This window comes from Crinia signifera, chromosome 4 (assembly GCF_055691185.1).
Source record: "Crinia signifera chromosome 4, ASM5569118v1, whole genome shotgun sequence".
Classification (NCBI taxonomy): Eukaryota; Metazoa; Chordata; class Amphibia; order Anura; family Myobatrachidae; genus Crinia; species Crinia signifera.
Window position 1 is genome coordinate 211,060,174 of NC_139220.1, and position 24,613 is coordinate 211,084,786.

At 43.6% G+C, this 24,613-nt stretch overlaps 1 long non-coding RNA gene across 1 annotated transcript; it reads right to left on the bottom strand.

Annotated features, from left to right (window-relative positions):
* Positions 1-858: 858 nt before the first annotated feature.
* LOC146072524 (uncharacterized) lies at positions 859-24,007 on the bottom strand. The gene is made up of 3 exons (XR_014473167.1): positions 23,873-24,007; positions 23,446-23,622; positions 859-1,171 (listed from the first exon to the last, which is right to left on the bottom strand). It is a non-coding gene; the product is annotated as an uncharacterized LOC146072524 (long non-coding RNA).
* Between the last annotated feature and the right edge of the window lie 606 nt (positions 24,008-24,613).

Here is a 24,613-nt window from a genome sequence, read left to right on the forward strand (position 1 = left end):
CATCTCGTGAGAACACCCACTTACTTGACTCCTGATCAAGCCGCCTGGCAGGTGGACGGGCTAATCAGACTGGCTACGGGAGCCGTTTAAGGACGGAGGTTCCCCACCCCTGCCCTAAAGAGTAAGTTCTCTTCCCGCATTCCTCACTTCCCTGCAACTCACCAGAATGTGGAGAAAACTGCTTGAAATTCGGGTCCGAGCAGTAGGGCAGAGCTAAAAGATGCAAATCACAGCATTTTGTCACAACAGGGCGGTGCTTAATTATGTCACTGCCCCTGAATTCTTCTTCCTCTGGGCTTCTGCCGTATAGGAACTTTTAAAAGTATTTAAGTATGCAGTGAAACCATGAGGCCCATATCTATCTGGCAGGATGTAAGGCCACAATTATTTATTAACAGTTTCTTATATAGCACATACATATTCCGCAGTGCTTTACAGAGTAAACATTCACATCAGTCCCTGCCCCAGTGGAGCTTACAATCTATATTCCACATGTACACGCACACACAGACATTCTAGGGTTAATTTTGTTGGAATCCAATTGACCTACCAGTATATTTTGGGATTGTGGGAGGAAATCGGAGAACCCAGAGTAAACCCACGCAAACACAGGGAGAATATACAAACTCCACACAGTCAGGGCCATGGTGGGTATCGAACCCATGACCTCAGCACTGTGAGGCAGTAATGCTAACCATTACACCATCCGTACTGCCTACAGTCTTTTAGAGCTACTTATCAGGTGCATTATTCACATTGTAGTATGTGTGTTGTCTGCCGCTAACAACGAATTGCACTAGGTAAGCAAAGCCGACACACTTGCAAAGCTTTGACATGATCTTGCCATGCTGCCTCGTGTATTTCTAATATGCATGATACAGAAATATTTTACATGTGATAAACCATGAAAACCTAATAGTTTATAGAACTCAAATAGGAGGCCCACCTGGAGTTTTCAAGGGGCCTCCAAGCATTTAGTTATGCCACTACAGTATATCTATAATGGATGCAGGGTGACTGTTGAATGTACGGTAGAGACGTCCCTTGGAATAAAGCGCAATGTTCCATAGACCTGCACATGTTCAGTAGAATGTGGACAGTGACACTGCCAGAGAGCTAGGGGCCCGCACAGAACCCTCTCCTCTCTTCATCCGCCCCTGCTCACTGCCACCTGTAAACAAAACAAAAGATACAAGTGTAAATTCATTTACAACAGGTTGTTTGTAACCGGTTTTACCAAGTTTAGTAGTGTTGTGCTGTAGGAAACTAATCAAGATTAATGATGGAACCTTAGCTAAAGTAATACGTTTATTGCGCTTATCGAGATTAACATATGTATCAGGGAAATGCTAAATATGCCTCTTGCCTTTAGCAAGGCTCACCTAACATACAAAATAGAATATTCTTTTCTTAAATATTTGTTTTAGAGCATGGATAAATAAATGGGTATGAGCAATCTGTACAAAATATCTTTGTAAGTACAAGCCACTATTTAACAAAAAAACAGGGGTCAAAGGTGGGGGACAAGGTGTAACCACCAGCATTGGTAATATATATATATATATATATATATATATATATATATAAATATATATATATATATATATATATATATTATTTATTTTGGGGGTGGGGGAAGAGTAGAGCCACAAATCCAATAATTTATCATTTGGAGCACATTAAATTTTGTTTTACAGATGAAGGAAAGCTATGTCAGATAATGGACCTGACAAGTTAATCCTTCTTTACCCCAGAGAATCTGAAAAATGTCTTTATGGTTACCTTATATACAACACTTCTATTCTAACAGACAACAATTGATGCACAGGATCCAGTTGTTACCGAGTAGTCACTCTGTGATGCATTTACAAAAAGCAGGAAAGAAAAAGTGTGAACAATATATTAAGTTCCTATAAAAATGGCATATGTTCTAAAAAATAAGAATTTATAAGATGTTCTACAAACCATATCCATATTTATATGGCAAGAGTAAAGATGGGTAGACACTGGAACTACGGGGATTTGTTCCTACATCAAAACAAATCCCTGTAAGCTCAGCGCTGATTGGATGTAGTTGTCTCTATAGAGATGCCTACATCCATTTAGGGCTGACCTCCTCTGGAGCTGAGCCCTGATTGGTTTAGGGGAAACCCAGTAATGGATATTACTGGTATTCCCTTAGGGATCAAGAGAGGATCCGGGGGTATGGGTCATGCATTTTTTTCACCCTGGACCCTCTACTGGAGAGCGGATGTGCGTGTGTGCATGCATGTGAATAAAGTTGTACTTTTCGTGGTGTGTGTACATTTATATGTACATTGGATGTGCAGTGGGACTACATGCCCCACATGCTGAAACTTGTGGTTCTCCAAGTCTCAGCATGCAGGGGAGGCTTTCTGGAACTTATAGTTTCATTGCATAACTCAATGTAATTTTTACATTCTATTTTTTGTAACACAAACACCTTTAGCCTGCCAACCACTGTGCATGGGAGTGCCAGCATTGCTGTGAGAGATCCTCAAAATATCTGCTAAAAATTCCAGCATCGCTCACAGCAACTGTTCTTTTAGTATAAAGAAATACTGATACAGTCTAGTTAAATATTGCACCAAAAAAAAGAACAGTTTTTGCATTTTTAGCATATATGCCAATATTGGACTACATCAACCCCCCCTCCCCCTTTATTTGGGAAGGAAGAACCAGCTCAATGAGTCTGGGGCTGGTTATGATCAAAAAGGGGGAGGGGGGGGGCACCCCGCACCTTTTTTTATTTTACCCAAAAATTCCTGTTACTTAAAAATCACCAGAAATCGTAAGTGATTTCTGACTTTGTCTAAAAATTCTCACGCTGTTACATGTCCGATTCTTACACGAAAATAGCTCATCTCACAAGTGCTATATCGTGTGATTTTTTTTAGCTGTCTAATGACATCTCGAACATAATCTGCAAATGAATAGCAAAAAGGAGAAAGTAATACATTTGATTTATAATATAAGTACAAACATGTTATTGAGAATTCCTTTGTCATATAACACTGTGGGGGAAATTTACTAAAGGAAATTTGTAAAAAAAAATAGGTGTATTTGTATCCAGAAATACACTTATTTTTGACATTTACTATCCCGAAAATACGGCAATTCGTATTCGTATTGATGTGCTATCAATATGAATTGCCGTATTTTCGGATAGAATGTCGCCCAGTGTTCCAGGTGTTGTCACAACATCCTCTGTCGCCTGTACATGCAGGAAGATGGAGGATATCACTACAACTTGCCACCAGGCCCTGTTTCGCTAGATGTTGCTGGGTACACACATCCTCCAGTGTGTACCAAGCTTTATTGTGATTCTACTATACTGACTAGAAAGAGATTCTCAATATAGGTCAGTCAAGACTGACTTATATTTGCGAACAGGGGAAAAATCATTTGATAGTCGATGACCATCTGATGATTTCGCCCCCGTACACTCCCTTGTGAATGAATGTTTATGCAAAACATCCATTCGCAAAGTTGCGGGGATGTTGGGATGGTGGCGGGGGGATGGGCATTCGCTCGCCTGGAGGGCGGCGTTAGTTGGCTCACCAAGCAGTGAAATTATGCTGCTTTGCAAGTCCATCCAGAATCAGGCCCCATGTTCCTTACAATCCTCCTATGTACATCTCCTTGTGATTGGATGGAATACAACTTTACATCTTACATCTTAAGATCTATCAGCAAGTCTGTTGTCAGACCATACACACACGTGTGGCAAAATGTGCACAATACCGTTACCACATTTAATCTGAACTTTTAAGCATGCTTGAAGATCCAGTCATGTTTTGAGACTTATTTCCCTGACATAAATGGACATTACACATGCATACACATTATACAATTCTCTGGCTGATCTCAACTTTCTCAGCTCATCTCTCTTATTGTTTATTATTATTATTATTTATTAACAGTTTCTTATACAGCGCATATATATTCCGCAGCGCTTTACAGAGAATATTTGAACATTCATATCAGTATTGTTCCCAGTACAGTATATTGCTATTAGAACATTGAGGTACTGGAATTCCTAAGAAGAAGTATATACACCGGAGGAGGCATGTATAGAGTCAGTGAGAGAGGGGGATATAGGGAGCGTGAGAGAAGAAGACGAGATGTGTGTGGGAGTGGAGTCAGGGGGTCTGGGAAAGGAAAGACAGAATTTGGGAAGAGGCACAGGGAGGGGAATGTGATGATGACACAGGAAACCATACAGAAATGTTATAATGTACACATGTCATTATCACCTAATCTACGCCATGGCCTGCTGTGCGTGCTAATATGTGATTTATGTCTAATTTACTTTTATTTCTGGCTATGAATACATTGATGCCATTTGATATATTATTATAAAGTTGATACCTATTTCAGACCCTTTTTCACTGAGGAAAAGACCCTTTAGATCTGATATCGCTGGGGCAACCTGGGTCCCTTGAATAGGGGCAACCCCAGTTAAATTTACATAGACATTAACAGAGTCCAACCCTGGATAATCCTTTCAGACCAACACATGACGTGGCCTAACTGGCAATATCCTTTGTCCATGGGGCAGTATGAAAGGGGTGTTATTTGTATTTTGTTACTTCTTTATATATAGAAATTAAACATTATTAATAATTATCTAAGTGTTTCGCAAACCAAATCTTAAGGAACCCTGATTTTTATTCAGTTTGTATTCAGGAATCAGCTATAGCTGTGTACACACAGCCAGAATCACTCTGCTGATTGGGTAAGTGCTCCAGATCAGCAGAGCATTGTGCCCCCAGCTTGACCTCCTGTCAGCCTCCTTGCAGCCCAGTACACACTGACACTGTGCTGAAGTAGCTTGTGTACAGGGTTCTATGGTATTAACCCCTTCCCGACATTTGACGTACATTTACGTCATGGCCGGGAGGTACTTCCCGACACATGGCATAAATGTACGTCATGAGTTTAAACTGTCACTGCGTCTCGAGACGCAGTGACAGAGGGACGATGTCTGCTGTCCCTGACAGCAGACATGTCCCTGCATGCGATTTTTACAGAAAAGAGAATGGATTGTCATATGGTGGTGCACCATTTATAGAAAAGAGTCATAAAATTTACCTTTTATTATTTTTATTTTAAAAGTGAAGAACACGAAATATGACAAACAACAAATAACATTAACACAAGTGAAAACAGTGTGCTATTAAAAGGCACGTGCGAGTTCCTGGAGCAAATTCCCTCTATTCAATATTATCAATTACACTACTAGCTTTCTCCTTCTTGACCTTTGAACAATTGTTTGAGGAGAGAAGTGTGTCAATCTTAAATAGGTTTGTGTTCTATATACAAATGTAACAGCCTATATGTTAGCTACTTTGATGCGGTGTTTGGTACTCAATTGGTTGAGATTGAATTAATTAGCTCAATTAATTACCAGTTTATCTGGCATGGTGCTGTTTGTATTATTTGTATATTGATAATACAATTGAGCTGTGTGTTATCACAGAAATGCAGTAATATCACTAATCGGTTACCCCTTTCCGTCTGAGGTCACTATTAAATCAGTGCTTACAGAGCGGGTTTTTAGGGTGATGCAGCACCTCTATTATATGTATGGGTTACTGCTAGTGAATCAATTCAATGCCCGGATAAACATTGCTACCTGGGCTAGGGTTATTAATTAGGCTGATGGTGTGGAGTTATTTCCTTACGCCGTTTATTGAGAATATAGCTTATAGTTGCGGTCGCAGGGAGACTCTTTAACCAGTACAGCTTAAACCTGCCCTATATGGACGGTATGCAATGATTCCCCCAAAAGGAGAGGCTGGTGGTAACGGTAACAATAGTATCACAGGTACTAGGTAGAACCCCGTGCTGTCGACCTGATACTATGGTCGCGTACAGCTAGCAGGGAGCCGTCCGTTCTCCGTATAACAGGTAGCTATCGGCGCGCACTCCCTGTCCTAGGGACAAGTGCCGCAAACAGGATTTCAGTTGCCGTATGTCTTTAAGTCCAACCCTGTGCCACTGTCAGCTCGTACTGCTGCTGGTGTGGTCTTAGGGTGACTAGTGACAAGAGGCTGCTAATACATTAGAGTCCTGAAAAGGACTAATAAATACATTTCATAGAACACAAAAAAAGGGGGGTAGGGAATTGCTGGAGGAACGTGCGCACGGCTGGGTCGGCCGGCGTACGCTTCGTGGGTCTTCCTCAGGGCAACTGAGGAAGACCCACGAAGCGTACGCCGGCCGACCCAGCCGTGCGCACGTTCCTCCAGCAATTCCCTACCCCCCTTTTTTTGTGTTCTATAAAAAAAAAAAAGGTTGCCCTGAGGAAGACCCACGAAGCGTACGCCGGCCGACCCAGCCGTGCGCACGTTCCTCCAGCAATTCCCTACCCCCCTTTTTTTGTGTTCTATGAAATGTATTTATTAGTCCTTTTCAGGACTCTAATGTATTAGCAGCCTCTTGTCACTAGTCACCCTAAGACCACACCAGCAGCAGTACGAGCTGACAGTGGCACAGGGTTGGACTTAAAGACATACGGCAACTGAAATCCTGTTTGCGGCACTTGTCCCTAGGACAGGGAGTGCGCGCCGATAGCTACCTGTTATACGGAGAACGGACGGCTCCCTGCTAGCTGTACGCGACCATAGTATCAGGTCGACAGCACGGGGTTCTACCTAGTACCTGTGATACTATTGTTACCGTTACCACCAGCCTCTCCTTTTGGGGGAATCATTGCATACCGTCCATATAGGGCAGGTTTAAGCTGTACTGGTTAAAGAGTCTCCCTGCGACCGCAACTATAAGCTATATTCTCAATAAACGGCGTAAGGAAATAACTCCACACCATCAGCCTAATTAATAACCCTAGCCCAGGTAGCAATGTTTATCCGGGCATTGAATTGATTCACTAGCAGTAACCCATACATATAATAGAGGTGCTGCATCACCCTAAAAACCCGCTCTGTAAGCACTGATTTAATAGTGACCTCAGACGGAAAGGGGTAACCGATTAGTGATATTACTGCATTTCTGTGATAACACACAGCTCAATTGTATTATCAATATACAAATAATACAAACAGCACCATGCCAGATAAACTGGTAATTAATTGAGCTAATTAATTCAATCTCAACCAATTGAGTACCAAACACCGCATCAAAGTAGCTAACATATAGGCTGTTACATTTGTATATAGAACACAAACCTATTTAAGATTGACACACTTCTCTCCTCAAACAATTGTTCAAAGGTCAAGAAGGAGAAAGCTAGTAGTGTAATTGATAATATTGAATAGAGGGAATTTGCTCCAGGAACTCGCACGTGCCTTTTAATAGCACACTGTTTTCACTTGTGTTAATGTTATTTGTTGTTTGTCATATTTCGTGTTCTTCACTTTTAAAATAAAAATAATAAAAGGTAAATTTTATGACTCTTTTCTATAAATGGTGCACCACCATATGACAATCCATTCTCTTTTCTGTAAAAATCTCATTAAATAAATTGTCGGTGGGAGCACACCCCTGGATCTAATAGAAACTGAATAAACTTGACCAGAGGGGGCCAATTGAATAAATTAAAAAACTATTCTGATATCCATCTCCCTTCCTGTGCAACTGATCACCAAAAGCTCCTACATACATGTCCCTGCATGCCCAGGGGGGGCTGCGATGTCGCCCCCCCCGTCGGCGATCGCTGTGATTGGCTGTTCAGTGTGAACAGCCATTCACAGCGTTTTCCTGTGTTACCAGCGAATCGGACGCTCGGTAACACAGGTGTCAATCACCGCCGGGCGTCAGGGGGCATGAGGGGGTCATCGGTGACGATGACACCTCACCCCACCCTCACCCCACCTGCCCCCAAGGCTGTGATTGGTCCGTGGGACCCACGGACCAATCACAGCCAAGGCGCGACATTTAAACTGACGGTGACTGCGCTGCAGACGCCATTCCGGTCTGGAATAGCGTGCAGAACGGTCACCGTGCCTGCCTGCCGTGAATACCGACCTGATCCTTGCTAATACTTACCTGATCCTTGCAAATACCTTACCTGATCACCTTATCACTGCTTGTAGCGTGCTGGACGCTTCCTGGATCTGACTTCCTGAGACTTCCTGCTGCTGCTGCAGTGTGATAGATAGAGAGAGAGATAGAGAGAGATAGAGAGAGATAGAGAGATAGTGACAGAGAGAGCTATATTTTGTGTCTGCTACCCCCCCTTTTTGGGGGTGCAGGGGTTTTCTATATATATATAACTGTCAGTGCTGCTGCTGCAGTGTCATACAGTGATAGATAGTGATAGATAGTGATAGATAGTGAGAGGTAGAGAGATAGAGAGATTTGTGTCTGCTACCCCCCCTTTTTGGGGGTGCAGGGGTTTTATTTTATATATATAACTGTCAGTGCTGCTGCTGCAGTGTCATAGAGTGATAGATAGTGATAGATAGTGAGAGATAGAGAGATAGAGAGAGATAGTGATAGAGAGTGTATATTTTGTGTCTGCTACCCCCCCTTTTTGGGGGTGCAGTTTTTTTTTATACATATAACTGTCAGTGCTGCTGCTGCAGTGTCCTAGAGTGATAGATAGTGAGAGATAGTGAGAGATAGAGAGATAGAGAGAGATAGTGACAGAGAGTGATAGAGAGTGTATATTTTGTGTCTGCTACCCCCCCTTTTGTGCTGATCAGTATATCTGTGCTGATCAGCAACTTTTTGGGGGCGCAGAGGTTTTTTTTTTATATATATACCTGTCAGTTGCTGCCAGTTGCACTGTCAGTTGCACCAAAGGTTGTGCACCTGCTGTCCCTCACTGGTAATCAGTGTCGCATCACTGATCACCTTTTTTTTTTTTTGTGAGTGCTGTGGGGTCTTTTTTAAATTTTTTTTTTACACACACTCATTTTGTGGGTGTCCTGTGGCCACTGTGCGCCGATCAGTGACGTACATCACTGATCAGCTTTTTCGGCACAGGGTTGATCAATTTTTTTTTTTTTTTTGATCAGATTCCTGTTGCCTTTGAGCGCTGTTCAGTGACAGACGTTACTGACCAACATCTGTGCTCAATTTTTGGCGCAGGACCTTTTTTTTTTTTTTTTAACCCCTTCAATTTTTTATTTTTAACCCCTTCATTTTTTTTTTTTTTTATTGGTATAAAGTATTTTTTTTTTCTGCACCACATACACACTACATACCCCCCGGATTGAAATAAAGTTTGTACCCCCCTACACTATACACGTGTTGAAACATTTCACTACCAGTAACACAAAAATAAAAATGGCATCCCAAATGTCCTCCCAAATGTCCTCCCAAATGTCCTCCCAGTCATCCAGGAGAATGTATTCAGTGGAGGAGGCATATGCCATGCTTGCCTCTGACTCTGACACAGGCAGTGATGCAAGCGGGGAATTTGAAGGATTCGTCTTAAGCTCTTCTTCCTCCTCTGGTGATGAGGGACCCCCTCAAAGACGCCCCCGTAGATCAGCTGAGATTCCCCCCCCAATAATTGATCTAGTATGGACCCCACCACCAGACAATTTTGAGCCCCAGGTTCCTGAGTTTTTGGCCATGCCAGGAATCCAATTTGATTCCACAGGTCTCAGAGAAATTGACTTTTTCAAATTATTTTTCTCTGATGATTTTATAAATTTAATGGTGGACCAAACTAATTTATATGCCCAGCAGTTTATTGCTCAAAACCCCACGTCATCATTTGCTAGGTGGACCCCTGTAGATGCAGTAGAGATGATGACGTTTTGGGGTCTGGTGTTTCATATGGGCATAGTAAAAAAGCCAGAAATTAGGCAATATTGGAGTACAGATGTTCTGTACAGTACTCCATTTTACCGTATGGCCATGCCCCGGACTCGATTTGAGACAATTCTTAAATTTATACATTACACCGATAATGCACAGTGCCCACCCAGAGATGATCCCACCTTTGACCGGCTATTCAAAGTCAGGCCGGTCATTGATCATTTCAGTGCCAAATTTGAAGAGGTGTACATCCCTGAAAAATGTATTTGTATCGACGAGTCCCTTATACATTTTAAAGGAAGGGTTAAATTCCGCCAGTACCTTCCCAGTAAGAGGGCAAGGTATGGCATAAAAATGTATAAACTGTGTGAAAGCACCTCAGGGTACACCCACAGGTTTAGGGTTTATGAAGGGAAGGATTCAAGAATTCAACCGCCAGAATGCCCCCCCTCCCTCGTAGGTGTTAGTGGGAAAATTGTCTGGGATTTAGTGCACCCCTTCCTGGATAAAGGTTATCACCTCTATGTGGATAACTTTTACACTAGCATCCCCCTGTTTAAGGCCCTTGGTTCAAGAGGTACAGCAGCTTGCGGTACTGTGCGCAAGAACCAAAGAGGCCTCCCAAAAACGCACATTGCCCAAGTAATGAGAAGGGGTGAAAGCAGGGGAATATGCAACGAAAATATGTTGTTGGTCAAATATAAGGACAAGAGGGATGTCCTTATACTGACAACAATTCACGGAGACAGTACCACCTCCGTCCCTGTACGAGGTACCAGTACCCACACCTCCAAACCTAATTGTATCCTGGATTACAATAGGTACATGGGCGGAGTGGATCTTTCAGATCAGGTACTGAAGCCGTACAGTGCCCTGCGGAAAACAAAAATCTGGTACAAGAAGGTGGCCGTGTATATCATCCAGATGGCACTGTATAACGCTTACGTGCTATTCCGTTCTACCGGCCAGAGGGGGACATTTATGCACTTTCAAGAGGAAGTCATAAAGGGCCTAATATTTGGGAACCAGCAGGCAGAGGGCCCCAGTACTTCTAGTACTGGCCCCCGTATTGTACCAGGGCAGCATTTTCCTGATGAAATCCCCTCCACTGGAAAAAAGGGCAGGACACAAAAAAGGTGCAAAGTTTGCTATAAAAAGGGAATAAGAAAGCAAACTATTTTCCAGTGTGACACTTGCCCCGACAAACCCGGCCTATGTATAAAGGAGTGTTTTAAAATATACCACACATCTATGGAATATTAGGTTCATAATTTCACCGTGCTTCGGGGGTCTTGCTAATGCCACATAGCACCCACCATTCATTCCACCAGAATCTGAGCCGCAAAATCCAAAAATCACTCCTTCCCTTCTGAGTCCTGCCATGCACCCAACTGGTATTTTTTGGTCACATGTGAGGCATTGCCGTACTCGGGAGAAATTGGGGCACAGATTTTGGGGTGCTTTGTCTCCTTCATTCCTTGTGAAAATGAAAAATTTTGAGCCAGAACTGCATTTTTGTGTAAAAAAATGTAATTTTTCATGTTCACTGCCCAGTTTTATCAAAATTGGTGAAACCCCTGGGGGTTTGAAATGTACACTATACCCCTAGATGAATTCCTCGAGGGGTGTAGTTTGCAAAATGGGGTCACTTGTGGGGGGGTTCCACTGTATTGGTGCTTTGGGGGTCTTGCTAATGCGACATAGCACCCACCATCATTCCACCAGAATTTGTGCTGCAAAATCCAAATATCACTCCTTCCCTTCTGAGTCCTGCCACTTTTTGGTCACACATGAGGCATTGCCGTACTCTGGAGAAATTGGGGCACAGATTTTGGGGTGCTTTGTCTCCTTCATTCCTTCTGAAAATGAAAAATTTTGAGCCAGAACTGCATTTTTGTGTAAAAAAATGTAATTTTTCATTTTCACTGCCCACTTGTATCAAAATTGGTGAAACCCCTGGGGGTTTGAAATGTACACTATACCCCTAGATGAATTCCCTGAGGGGTGTAGTTTGCAAAATGGGGTGACTTGTGGGGGGGTTCCACTGTATTGGTGCAACATAGCACCCACCATTCATTCCACCAGAATCTGTGCTGCAAAATCCAAAAATCACTCCTTCCCTTCTGAGTCCTGCCATGCACCCAACTGGTATTTTTTGGTCACATGTGAGGCATTGCCGTACTCGGGAGAAATTGGGGCACAGATTTTGGGGTGCTTTTTCTCCTTCATACCTTCTGAAAATGAAAAATTTTGAGCCAGAACTGCATTTTTGTGTAAAAAATGTAATTTTTCATGTTCACTGCCCACTTGTATCAAAATTGGTGAAACCCCTGGGGGTTTTAAATGTACACTATACCCCTAGATGAATTCCCTGAGGGGTGTAGTTTGCAAAATGGGGTCACTTGTGGGGGGGTTCCACTGTATTGGTGCTTGGGGGGTCTTGCTAATGCGACATAGCACCCACCAAAATTCCACCAGAATCTGAGCTGCAAAATCCAAAAATCACTCCTTCCCTTTTGAGTCCTGCCATGCACCCAACTGGTATTTTTTGGTCACATGTGAGGCATTGCCGTACTCGGGAGAAATTGGGGCACAGATTTTGGGGTGCTTTTTCTCCTTCATACCTTCTGAAAATGAAAAATTTTGAGCCAGAACTGCATTTTTGTGTAAAAAAATGTAATTTTTCATTTTCACTGCCCACTTGTATCAAAATTGGTGAAACCCCTGGGGGTTTGAAATGTACACTATACCCCTAGATGAATTCCCTGAGGGGTGTACTTTGCAAAATGGGGTGACTTGTGGGGGGGTTCCACTGTATTGGTGCAACATAGCACCCACCATTCATTCCACCAAAATCTGTGCTGCAAAATCCAAAAATCACTCCTTCCCTTCTGAGTCCTGCCATGCACCCAACTGGTATTTTTTGGTCACATGTGAGGCATTGCCGTACTCGGGAGAAATTGGGGCACAGATTTTGGGGTGCTTTTTCTCCTTCATTCCTTCTGAAAATGAAAAATTTTGAGCCAGAACTGCATTTTTGTGTAAAAAAATGTAATTTTTCATTTTCACTGCCCACTTGTATCAAAATTGGTGAAACCCCTGGGGGTTTGAAATGTACACTATACCCCTAGATGAATTCCCTGAGGGGTGTAGTTTTCAAAATGGGGTGACTTGTGGGGGGGTTCCACTGTATTGGTGCTTGGGGGGTCTTGCTAATGCGACATAGCACCCACCAAAATTCCACCAGAATCTGAGCTGCAAAATCCAAAAATCACTCCTTCCGTTCTGAGTCCTGCCATGCACCCAACTGGTATTTTTTGGTCACATGTGAGGCATTGCCGTACTCGGGAGAAATTGGGGCACAGATTTTGGGGTGCTTTTTCTCCTTCATACCTTCTGAAAATGAAAAATTTCGAGCCAGAACTGCATTTTTGTGTAAAAAATGTAATTTTTCATTTTCACTGCCCACTTGTATCAAAATTGGTGAAACCCCTGGGGGTTTGAAATGTACACTATACCCCTAGATGAATTCCCTGAGGGGTGTAGTTTTCAAAATGGGGTGACTTGTGGGGGGGTTCCACTGTATTGGTGCTTGGGGGGTCTTGCTAATGCGACATAGCACCCACCAAAATTCCACCAGAATCTGAGCCGCAAAATCCAAAAATCACTCCTTCTGTTCTGAGTCCTGCCATGCACCCAACTGGTATTTTTTGGTCACATGTGAGGCATTTCCGTACTCGGGAGAAATTGGGGCACATATTTTGGGGTGCTTTTTCTCCTTCATACCTTCTGAAAATGAAAAATTTTGAGCCAGAACTGCATTTTTGTGTAAAAAAATGTAATTTTTCATTTTCACTGCCCACTTGTATCAAAATTGGTGAAACCCCTGGGGGTTTGAAATGTACACTATACCCCTAGATGAATTCCCTGAGGGGTGTACTTTGCAAAATGGGGTGACTTGTGGGGGGGTTCCACTGTATTGGTGCAACATAGCACCCACCATTCATTCCACCAGAATCTGTGCTGCAAAATCCAAAAATCACTCCTTCCCTTCTGAGTCCTGCCATGCACCCAACTGGTATTTTTTGGTCACATGTGAGGCAGTGCCGTACTCGGGAGAAATTGGGGCACAGATTTTGGGGTGCTTTTTCTCCTTCATACCTTCTGAAAATGAAAAATTTTGAGCCAGAACTGCATTTTTGTGTAAAAAAATGTAATTTTTCATTTTCACTGCCCACTTGTATCAAAATTGGTGAAACCCCTGGGGGTTTGAAATGTACACTATACCCCTAGATGAATTCCCTGAGGGGTGTAGTTTTCAAAATGGGGTGACTTGTGGGGGGGTTCCACTGTATTGGTGCTTTGGGGGTCTTGCTAATGCGACATAGCACCCACCAAAATTCCACCAGAATCTGAGCTGCAAAATCCAAAAATCACTCCTTCCCTTCTGAGTCCTGCCATGCACCCAACTGGTATTTTTTGGTCACATGTGAGGCATTGCCGTACTCGGGAGAAATTGGGGCACAGATTTTGGGGTGCTTTGTCTCCTTCATACCTTCTGAAAATGACAAATTTGGAGCCAGAACTGTATTTTTGTGTAAAAAAAATAATTTTTCATTTTCACTGCCCAGTTGTACCACAATTGGTGAAACCCCTGGGGGTTTGAAATGTACACTATACCCCTAGATGAATTCCCTGAGGGGTGTAGTTTGCAAAATGGGGTCACTTGTGGGGGGGTTCCTAACTTTTAGCATCTTATGGTGCCTAGAAACCTACATGGTGCCTAAAAAATAATCTCATAAAAAGGAGGCTCCAAAATCAAGTAGGTGCTCCTTCTATTATGAAGCCTGTGGTTTGGTCACCGTGCACACTAGGGCCACATATAGGATATTTATGAAAACAAAAGAATTGGGGGAATCAATTTTCAGTCACATTTCTCTAGTAAAATGTACTGTGTTCCTTAGAAAAATGTATTAAAATTGCAAATCTGCAAAAAAAAAGAAATTTTGAAATTTCACCTACACTTTGTTTTAATTCCTGTGAAACACCTAAAGGGTTAACAAACTTCCAAAATGCTGTTTTGAATACTGTGAGGGGTGCAGTTTTTGAAATGGCATCATTTATGGGGGTGTCTCACATACAAGTCCCTCAAAGTCACATCAGAACTGAACTGGTCCCTAAAAAAATCAGTGTTTGAAATTTTCTTGAAAATTTGAGAATTTGCTATTCATATTGTAAGCCTCCTAGTGTCCCAAAAAATTAAAAGGAAGTTGAAATAATGATGTCAACATAAAGTAGACATATGGTCTATGTTAGTTATTCACTATTTTGAGTGGTAAGATTATTTGTCTCACAAGCAGAAAATTTAACATTTTGCAAATCGCTAAATTTTCCATTTTTTCACGATATTTTGGTATTTTTCACAAAAAAACACAGACTGTATCGACCCAAATTTACCACTAATTTGAAGTACAATGTGTCACGAAAAAACAATCTCAAAATCACTGGGATAAGTAAAAGCAAAAAAAAGTTATCCCCACTTAAGTGAGACATGTCAGATTTGAAAAAAAGGGCTCTGTCAGGAACGCAAAAACTGGCTCTGTCAGGAAGGGGTTAAAAGGCAGCCCCATAAACATTAAACAGTATATGTGACCTCAGAAATTTTGGGGCTGATTCAGATCCGTTCATACGGGTTTGAATTATTCCTCCGTTTCTTCGGTGGGGGACTGCGCATGCGCATGTATGCCGAGGCATTCGCACGGGTAGGAATGGGGACAGGCAGGGGGCCCCTGAGAGTGCAAGTGTTGCGAGGATGGAATGATTTCACTCCCCTTCGGCTGCATGCAAGGTGATGTGTTTGGCGTACGGGGTGTGTGTGTGTGTGTGTCAAGCAGGCAGTCAGGGGGGGGGGGGGGGCGTCCGGCGCTGAATCTGAAACGAATGCCCTTTTTTGCATACCTCCCAACAGTCCCGAAAACCACGGGAATGTCCCTGTTTTCAGGGACATTCCCGCATCCCTCCCGCGGCCGGCAGTGTCCTGCGGCGAGGGGAGGGCTGTTGGGAGTCCCCCCTGTCGGCTGCACAGCTACTATTCCCGCAGCCAGGGGGCTGGGGGCATGGCTAATAAATATTATAAATGGGTGCAGTGTATGTGTGTGTTGTAGGCCCCCCTGGGACTCAGGGGCCCATTGCACCCATTATAAGTACGCCACTGGGACCTGGCTGCTAACTCCCTCCAGGCATCTCATTCAGCATGGCGTATTGAGGCTAGATGTATGAGGATGCATCTATACACATTGCCTTGCAAGTCCTTAGGCTCTCTGGTACAAAATGCTTTATTTCACTGTCACTGCCTGTATGCTTCTGCAGTATTATAGAAACATAGAATTTGCCGGAAGATACTGTAAGAATGATTTGGCCTATCTAGTCTGTTCATTTAGGGCGTGGTTACTAGAGTTAGGGGTTTGGGTTAGAAGTTTGGTTATGGTATTATCAGAGGCATAGCGAGGACGGAGCCGGTGGAGCACACGCTCCCGGCGCCGGAAGATAGCATGGCGCCGGAGCTTTCCTGGCACCGCCAGCCTGCTCGCTCCCCTGCCCGCTGTGTCTGGACTCCAGGAGAGAGACGTGCTGCTATGTAACATTCACATCTCACGCTGGACCGCTAGCAAATGGGCGCTTGCGGTCCAGCAGCCAATCAACTGGTGGCTGCTGGACCGCGAGCGCCTATTGGCTAGCGGTCCAGCGGGAGATATGAATTTTACATAGCAGCACGTCTCTCTCCTGGAATCCGGACACAGCGGGCATGGGAGCAGGGAGCGGGGAACAGCCCAGCACAGCCCAGGACAGGACAGGATGCAGTACAGGCAGGGGAGGGGGAGACTCAGACGCACACTGGCAGGGGGGAGGTGGGAGGTGAGCGGCTAACCCTGCTGCACACCACTGCATCCACCCTCCCACCCTGCTGCACGCTACTGCACCCACCATGCTGCACCCACCATCGCACCCTACTGCACCCACCCACCCTGCTGCACCCGCCCTACCACCCTGCTGCACACTACTGCACCCACTCTCCCACCCTGCTGCACCCTACTGCAGCTGCATCCTACTGCACCCACCCTCCCGCACCCTATTGCCATCACCCTCCCACCCTGCTGCACCCTACTGCCCCCACCCTGCTGCACCCACCCACCTGCTGCACACTACTGCACCACCTACCCTGCTGCACACTACCGCTCCCACCCTCTCTCCCTGCTGCACACTACCACTCCCACCCTCTCTCCCTCCTGCACACTACTGGCGGTGCATTGAATTGAATTGAAAATAGCGGCAGGGAGCCGGAAGCGGGCCGCTGCACAGTTCTGTCCCCCTTGGCAATGAGCAAATTCAGTCCCCCTTGGCATTGAGCATGAATTACCTTGGCATCGAGCATGAAGCCCCTTGGCATCGAGCATAAAGCCCCTTGGCATTGAGCATGAAGCCCCTGGCATTGAGCATGTAGGTAATGGGCATTATGGTGTGTTATATAGTATGTAATGGGCATTACTGTGTGTTGTATAGTATGTAATGGGCATTACGGTGTGTTATATAGTATGTAATGGGCATTGCAGAGTGTTATATAGTATGTCATGTGCATTGCGGAGTGTTATATAGTATGTAATGGGCATTGCAGATTGTTATATAGTATGTCATGGGCATTACGGTGTGTTATATAGTATGTCATGGGCATTACGGTGTGTTATATAGTATGTCATGGGCATTGCGGAGTGTTATATAGTAAGTAATGGGCATTACGGTGTGTTATATAGTATGTCATGGGCATTGCGGAGCGTTATATAGTATGTCATGGGCATTGCGGAGTGTTATATAGTAAGTAATGGGCATTACGGTGTGTTATATAGTATGTCATGGGCATTGCGGAGTGTTATATAGTATGTCATGGGCATTGCGGAGTGTTATATAGTATGTCATGGGCATTGCGGAGTGTTATATAGTATGCAATGGGCATCATGTGTGGGCTTATGTGTAATTGGAATTACAAAGTTCACTAAAATGTGCAATGGGCATTACGGTGTGTGGTATAATGTTGGTCCGTGCCAACTTTTCACTGCGCAGGAGCCTCACCTACTACAAATGGGGGGGGGGTGCGAAACATGCCCTTGCTCCGGGCGCCGTGACACCTAGCTACACCACTGGGTATTATACATGCATTGCATATATAATACCATATATATGTCTGCGCAGGGGATTGATGGTGAATGACTGCGCATGCACATATACTTTTATGCATGTGCAGCCGCTTGGTGCGAGCGGGCGTGGCAAACTGCTTGTTCGCTATTCCATTTGCACCTAGCAGTGCGGGTGCAGGGAGTGGGCCGGCGGAGAGGGTCTGCGCCCATGGGAATGCCCAGCGTTTCGTGGGTGTCCCCACGAAAACGCTGGGCGTTCCCATGTAAATTTGCCCATGACACTGGTCAGCGGGTGTCAGCTGCCCGCCCGCGTCCCATACAGGTTGCCCGCAGATCTAAGACACCAAAAATGGTGTCTTACATCTGCGAGCTCCTGCAAAATCATCAGTGACCATCAAATGATTTTGTCCGTGCATGCAAGGCTGCGAATGGATGTTTATGCTATACACCATTTGCATGCCTGCGGGGATATTCGGTGTGCGGGGTAGGGGGGCTTTCATGCGGGTGGAGGGCGGCGTTAAAATGACACGCAAAGCTGTGAATTTTGCAGCTTTGCGTGTCAACCAGAATGACCTCCTTAGTGTTAGGTTATCAAGATCCTTTACTAAAAAGAAGAAATACAGTAGATATTTTATTTAGTGCCAGTAGGTTAACAATGAACAGTAAGAAAGTCAGTCAGTTAAGGTTTTATCAACATGTCAGTCAATAAGTAATCAGTAGTTATGGACATGGATATTTTGGTTGATAGAGCAGAAAGAGCAGAGTTTAAGGAGTATTAAGCAGGATAAATAGAAAAAAAGAATAAAAGACAGGCTCCAAAAAATGCAAAATCCACCTGGTCTTAACTGTGCGCATGCGTACAGTGTCTATTCACTGCTGCTTTCCTAGGCAGAGCAGCGGGTGGCAGGGGGGCCCTGGGTGGGACAATCCTACAAAAATCGTAACAGTTGGGAGTTATGCCCAGAGTCAGGTTTGATGTGCAGCACACTTCCTGCCATAGGGCCTTATTCTGGTTCACTCTTTCTGGCAAATTCCTTCTTAGATGGACAAAACCATGTGCACTGCAGGTGGGGCAGATTTTACTTGTGCATAGAGAGTTATATTTGGGTGGGATGTACTTCAAAGTGAGATCTATATTGCAGCGTAAAACTAAAGCAGTCAGTATTTACCCTGCACAGAAACAAAATAACTCACCCAAATCTAACTCTCTCTGCACATGTTACATCTGCCCCCCTGCAGTGCACATGGTTTTGTTCATCTAAGAAGGAATTTGCCAGTAGGAGTGAACCAAAATAAGGCCCATAGTGCTTAATCAATGCTGCTCAGGCAGCCTGACAGCAACCCAACACTACAGATGCAGAGGAGCAGCCTGCGGGGAAATGTAAAGTTGCGATGTCTCAATGGTCAGATCGTCAACACCACCAGTAGGGGCGGATTGGGAGCGGGGGGATGACGGCCCGGGGAGGGGGGGGGGGTGTTGGCGGCAGTATGTATGCCCGGGGGGGCCCTTGGGGCAGCGGCGGCATGTACGCCCAGGGGGGCGGCGGCATGTACGCCCGGGGGGGGCGCGTTGTGGCGGCGGCGACGGTATGTACGGGGGTTCGATATACAATAATGGGGGGGAGGGGGTGGTCGGCTCACCTGCTGCTGGCCGGGTGGAGGGGGTACGGGAACTGGGAGTCTGGGAGGTGCTGTGCGCGCATGCGCAGCAGCTCTCCAGCTCCTTTTTGGAAGTGGGCAAAGTGCTGCGGCCGCTGCCCGCAACCCAGCCAGCCCAGGAGGGAGCGCGGCCGGCCCCCTTTTGATGACTTTTGGGCCGGCCCACCGGGAAATGGCCCAGTTTCCCGGTGGGTCAATCCGCCCCTGACCACCAGCATTCATCCACAAAATCAACCGATTGTCCTGAGTATAGTCTACAATTCTGGGTAAAAATCTGGGATTATTGGTGAAATGTAATTGGGTGAGAGAATCAGTAAGAGAGAGATTTGGTAAGAATTGGTAAAAAGCGGCAATCATTTACACGGCAAAATCAAACTGGTTTTGCAGTGTAAATGATTGCCGCTTTAAAAAAAAAAAACTGGAGATTTCTTACCGAAAAAAATAAATAAATGGAGATTTCTTACCAAATCTCTCACTTTCTGATTCTCTCACCCTATTGCCTTTAACTTTATGTTTTATTTTTATTAAATAACTCACTTGGGGCCTAATTCAGGTTGGTATGCAAAAGCAAACTCATTCTTTAATGGACAAAACCATGTCCACTGCAGGTGGCGCAGATGTAACATGTAGTAGATGTATTTTAACACTCAACTGCACAATATAACAAACAGCAAGCAAATACAAAGAATAATAGCCAATTATTAGCAAATTACCCTGAGCTCCAAGAGCCAGTGTCATTTGGCTATTCAGCACAAATACTGCAGCTGCCAGCAAGGCAATGATCTAGCCCAAGTCACCGGCTTTCTGCAAGCACAAAGTAGAGGAAGAAACTTCAGAAATGATTCCCAGAAACATATGATTCCACTGATCTGTGCATAGCAAATTCAGCAGCCTTTTTTTTTTTTTACAATTTTTAGTCATGTTTATGGTGTAATTTTTAAAAACCGTACCCTATTACATGTGTGATTTTGATGTTTTCTATGAGAAAACATCTGGATGTGATTTTGAATGTGCGATTTTTTTGAGTTGCACCAAAACATGTGATTTTTACTGCCAATTGCACCCTACTATTTTCAGTAAATGTGCGATTTTGGCATTATTAGACACTTTTTTAGGCATTTTTAGTTTTTACACACATTGCTAAAAATTTGCTCCTATTACATTTCACCCATGTTTGCATCATAAGCTTATAATTCCTGATGATCAGAAATGTGGAACAGAGGTGGGTAAGCACAGGTTCATAACCAGAATTTGGTTGGGCACTGCAGCAACATATTGAAGGGGCCTCTGTCCCAATGCTTCTTGAGACACACCTCCTCTCAGAAGATGTTAATTTTATGCCCCAATTATCTGAACTATAGTAATGCCTCAGTTAATATTATATTACAGGTACACCACCGATTTTCCGGCAACCGTTTGTCCGGAACCTCTTTTAATCCGGACACTTTTGATTTGTCCGGATTAAAGGAGTTTAGGGACCTCCTTTAATCCGGACAAAGCAAAATTGTAAATTGTCTGGATTAAAAGAGGTTGATGAACCTGAGCCACTGGGTACTGCTTCCAAGGACACTGCAGGTGACACAGCAGGCAGCAGTGGGGCTGATATGGCATCCAAGGTCCCAGCAAGACTTTCATTCATACTGCACTTACTGTTAATGGTTGTTCAAAATATACCTGATACCTGTTTTGCTTATACAGCACATAGTACACTGTAATAAACAGTTTTGCATACACTACTGTGTTTATTCATTCATTAATATTATGCTGTAGCATATATTTGACTATTTATTGCTTTAGAAATGTACTGAAGGTGCAAATTTAGTAAAAACTAGAAATCCTTCTGTAATCCGGCAAAATCGATAATCCGGCATGGCATTGGAACCAATCATGCCGAAAATCGGTGGTGTACCTGTATTATAATGTGAGAGCATGAGAGGTTATAAACAATACTTCCCTTTTATTGGTATTTTCACCCTCGGTGGGTCTCCAGTATGTTAAAACATGGAAAAATGTAGACAATATAATAGTGTATTACGTTCACAACACAGTTTTACTTTCCATAAGACACACTTATACTAATTGCCCATAAGTTATGGGATAACAGCATCAATAAAAAATGACGATTTCAATTAAAGAAGATGGGGACTTTTTTTTAATAGAGTAATTTTATTGTTTTAGAGATAGGCATTTACATTTCATAAATTACTGATAATCATAGATAGCAAAGATAATTATCACATACAAAAATAAATGTAATAATAACAATGAACCATATTACAGTAAAAACCCAATTATGGGGACTACCCATCCTGCTTCACTGCAGATTCGAATCTCCGGATGATGAGACTACCAGGGCAGATTCGCTTTGGTGGTTAGGACTCCAATAAAAGTGATCAGAATCCCTTCTGCATCTGCAACATGTTTGGGATCCTACCTGGATCCTTTATCAAGCAGTGATGCAGGATGGGATAGATCCCAGATATTGCCTGGATGGGAATCACTTCCGGGTAATCATTCAGTAATGGGGCAGGCGCATCATCCGGAGATTCGAATCTGCCAAAGTACAACCCGAGGAGCCTCTCTTTCTCATCTTTCTGGTAAAAGTCCCCATCTTATTTCATTGAAATCGTAATTTTTTATTGATGCTATTATCCCATAACTTATGGGTAATTAGTTTTATATAAGTGTGTCTTATGGAAAATAAAACTGTGTTTTGTTGTCTTTTTCTCAGATATGTGGTTAATGGTGTTTGTTAGGCAATAAGCATACCTAACTTACACATGTATGTAGTATAGGACACATTTAAAGGTTTCTTTATGGTGAAATGTAGGGTGCCAACGCATTCGAGATGGTCTCTTTATAAAGGCCTTGATAAAGAAACCATCTTGAATCGCGAAGGGAGACGAGGGAGCCAAGGGAGTCTCCAGCTGGAGAAGTGGTGTGTTGGATGACCCTGGTTGAAGGTATGATCTATTAATTACCATCTACTGTATTTACTGTATACCGGTATCACACTATAAGTTCTAAGCTTGAAACCTGGACCACCACCACCCTTCAAACTGCGTTTTTATTGTGATGTATTTTATGTATTTTTGCCTGACCAATTAAATATAACCTTTAAACAAGTGACAAACTACTTTCAAAGATACCTTTTGAGGAGTATTTACAACATTGATATCATGAGTATGGGTACGCACCCTTAATTTTAACATAAATAAACCTGTAAATGTGTCCTATACTACAGTAAGTTACTGTAGGTACGTTTATTGACTAACAGACACCATTAACCACATATCTGAGAAAAAGACAACACTACACATTGGTTGTATATATTTTTATTTTTCTTATCTGAGAACCACATCACCAAGCACTCAAGGCAGAGAAAGAGAGGAAGAGCCTGTGAAGTGGAATTTGCAAGATAAGTATATATGTATCATCTCATTCTAATTTCTCAGCGCCTTTTACATATATCCCTCAGCGATGCCAGTCCTTGTCTAGCAGCATATACGTACAGGAGTAATGAGCGGCACTCGGAGACTTGCAATACTGTGAAACTCTGTGGTTTTAATTAGCGACGTTTCAGGGCTCTCACCCCTTTCGGTATGTGCATATATATATATATATATATATATATATATATATATATATATATAAATACATAATGCCAAAGCTAAAATCTACTACACTAACAGGCTGATGTGTTAGATTTCATGCTGGGATATATGGGTGGCTGGTTTTGTGAGAGTTGCGGGCCCAGCTCAGTTATAATAGTTTGATGTTCAACACTGAAGTACAGTACAATAGGCATAATATCTTCATACTCAATACAAATGAAAAATACTTCTTTGTCTGCAGACTATGGAGACGATAGCCTAAAAATATTTGAGTTTTCTGCTGGTGGTGTCTGCAGGCTGCTGTTCATTCAAGCGGGTAATGAGAGGGATTTAGTGGAGTAGAGTCGGATCAGGAGGGAAATGAAGCATGGTCCTGGAAGAGGTTACTGTATTGATTGGGAGAGCTGAAGATGAAAGAAGGAAGCATGTGAGAGAGCCGTTGAGTTACATTAGGTGAGAAGATGTGAGGAGTAAAAAGCATTAGAAATTGACCTTGTTTAAAGAGAAAGGAAAAAGGGAAAAAGCAAGATGAGCTGACAGTAAAAATGGAACAATGTGGAAGGAATGTGACCCCCTCCATCCCCCATAACCCCATGAAAAGAAAGGATTTTCTATTATTACTACTGTGACTTCCAATAGAACAGTATTATTTACATGTAGTGCAAATAGTGGCAGAAGTTCTTGTTGCGACCCACCGTCATGGCTTGTCTCCCTGTTGGGTCCAGGTAGTTGGGACACAGTCACTGCACCATCCAGGCACAAGGCCTGACAGTTGTACTGGTTGCTAGGCAACTTGGATGCCAGGCAGCTGCCCTGGACACGGGGGCTGCATTCGCCTAGCAGCCAGGACAATATTGGCTACTTACAGCTGTACAACTGACAGGGGCATAAGTACATCCTAGTTGCCTGAAGGCAAAATAAATACTGGAGCACCCCACACACCATACTTGCCTACTATTGAAAACTAGTTTCAGGGAGATTATAGTTGGTAGTAGCATTTTGCACAGCGCCCCATTGAGGGGGCGTGTCATGCTCCACCCAAAGGGCGTGTCTACAGGGCCGGCCTTAGGCATAGGCCAACTAGGCAATTGCCTAGGGCATTTGGAATGCATAGGGGCATCAGCAGCTTCTGCTGATTAAATTGATATGCAGCATGCCTATATTCTGTGTGTGAGTGAGGCTGTACCTGCATATGAAATAGTGTATTCATGAAAATAACTGTAACATAGCATTCCGTATGCAGGTACAGCTACAGTCGCTCACAGAATATAGGCATGCCACATATCATTTTAATAATTAGAAGCTCCTTGTGTGTGCTGGTCATAACGATGCAAATAAGACGAATTTTCAGCAAAAAATGCACCCAACGTTAGCAGAACTGGCCAGGAGCTGCAT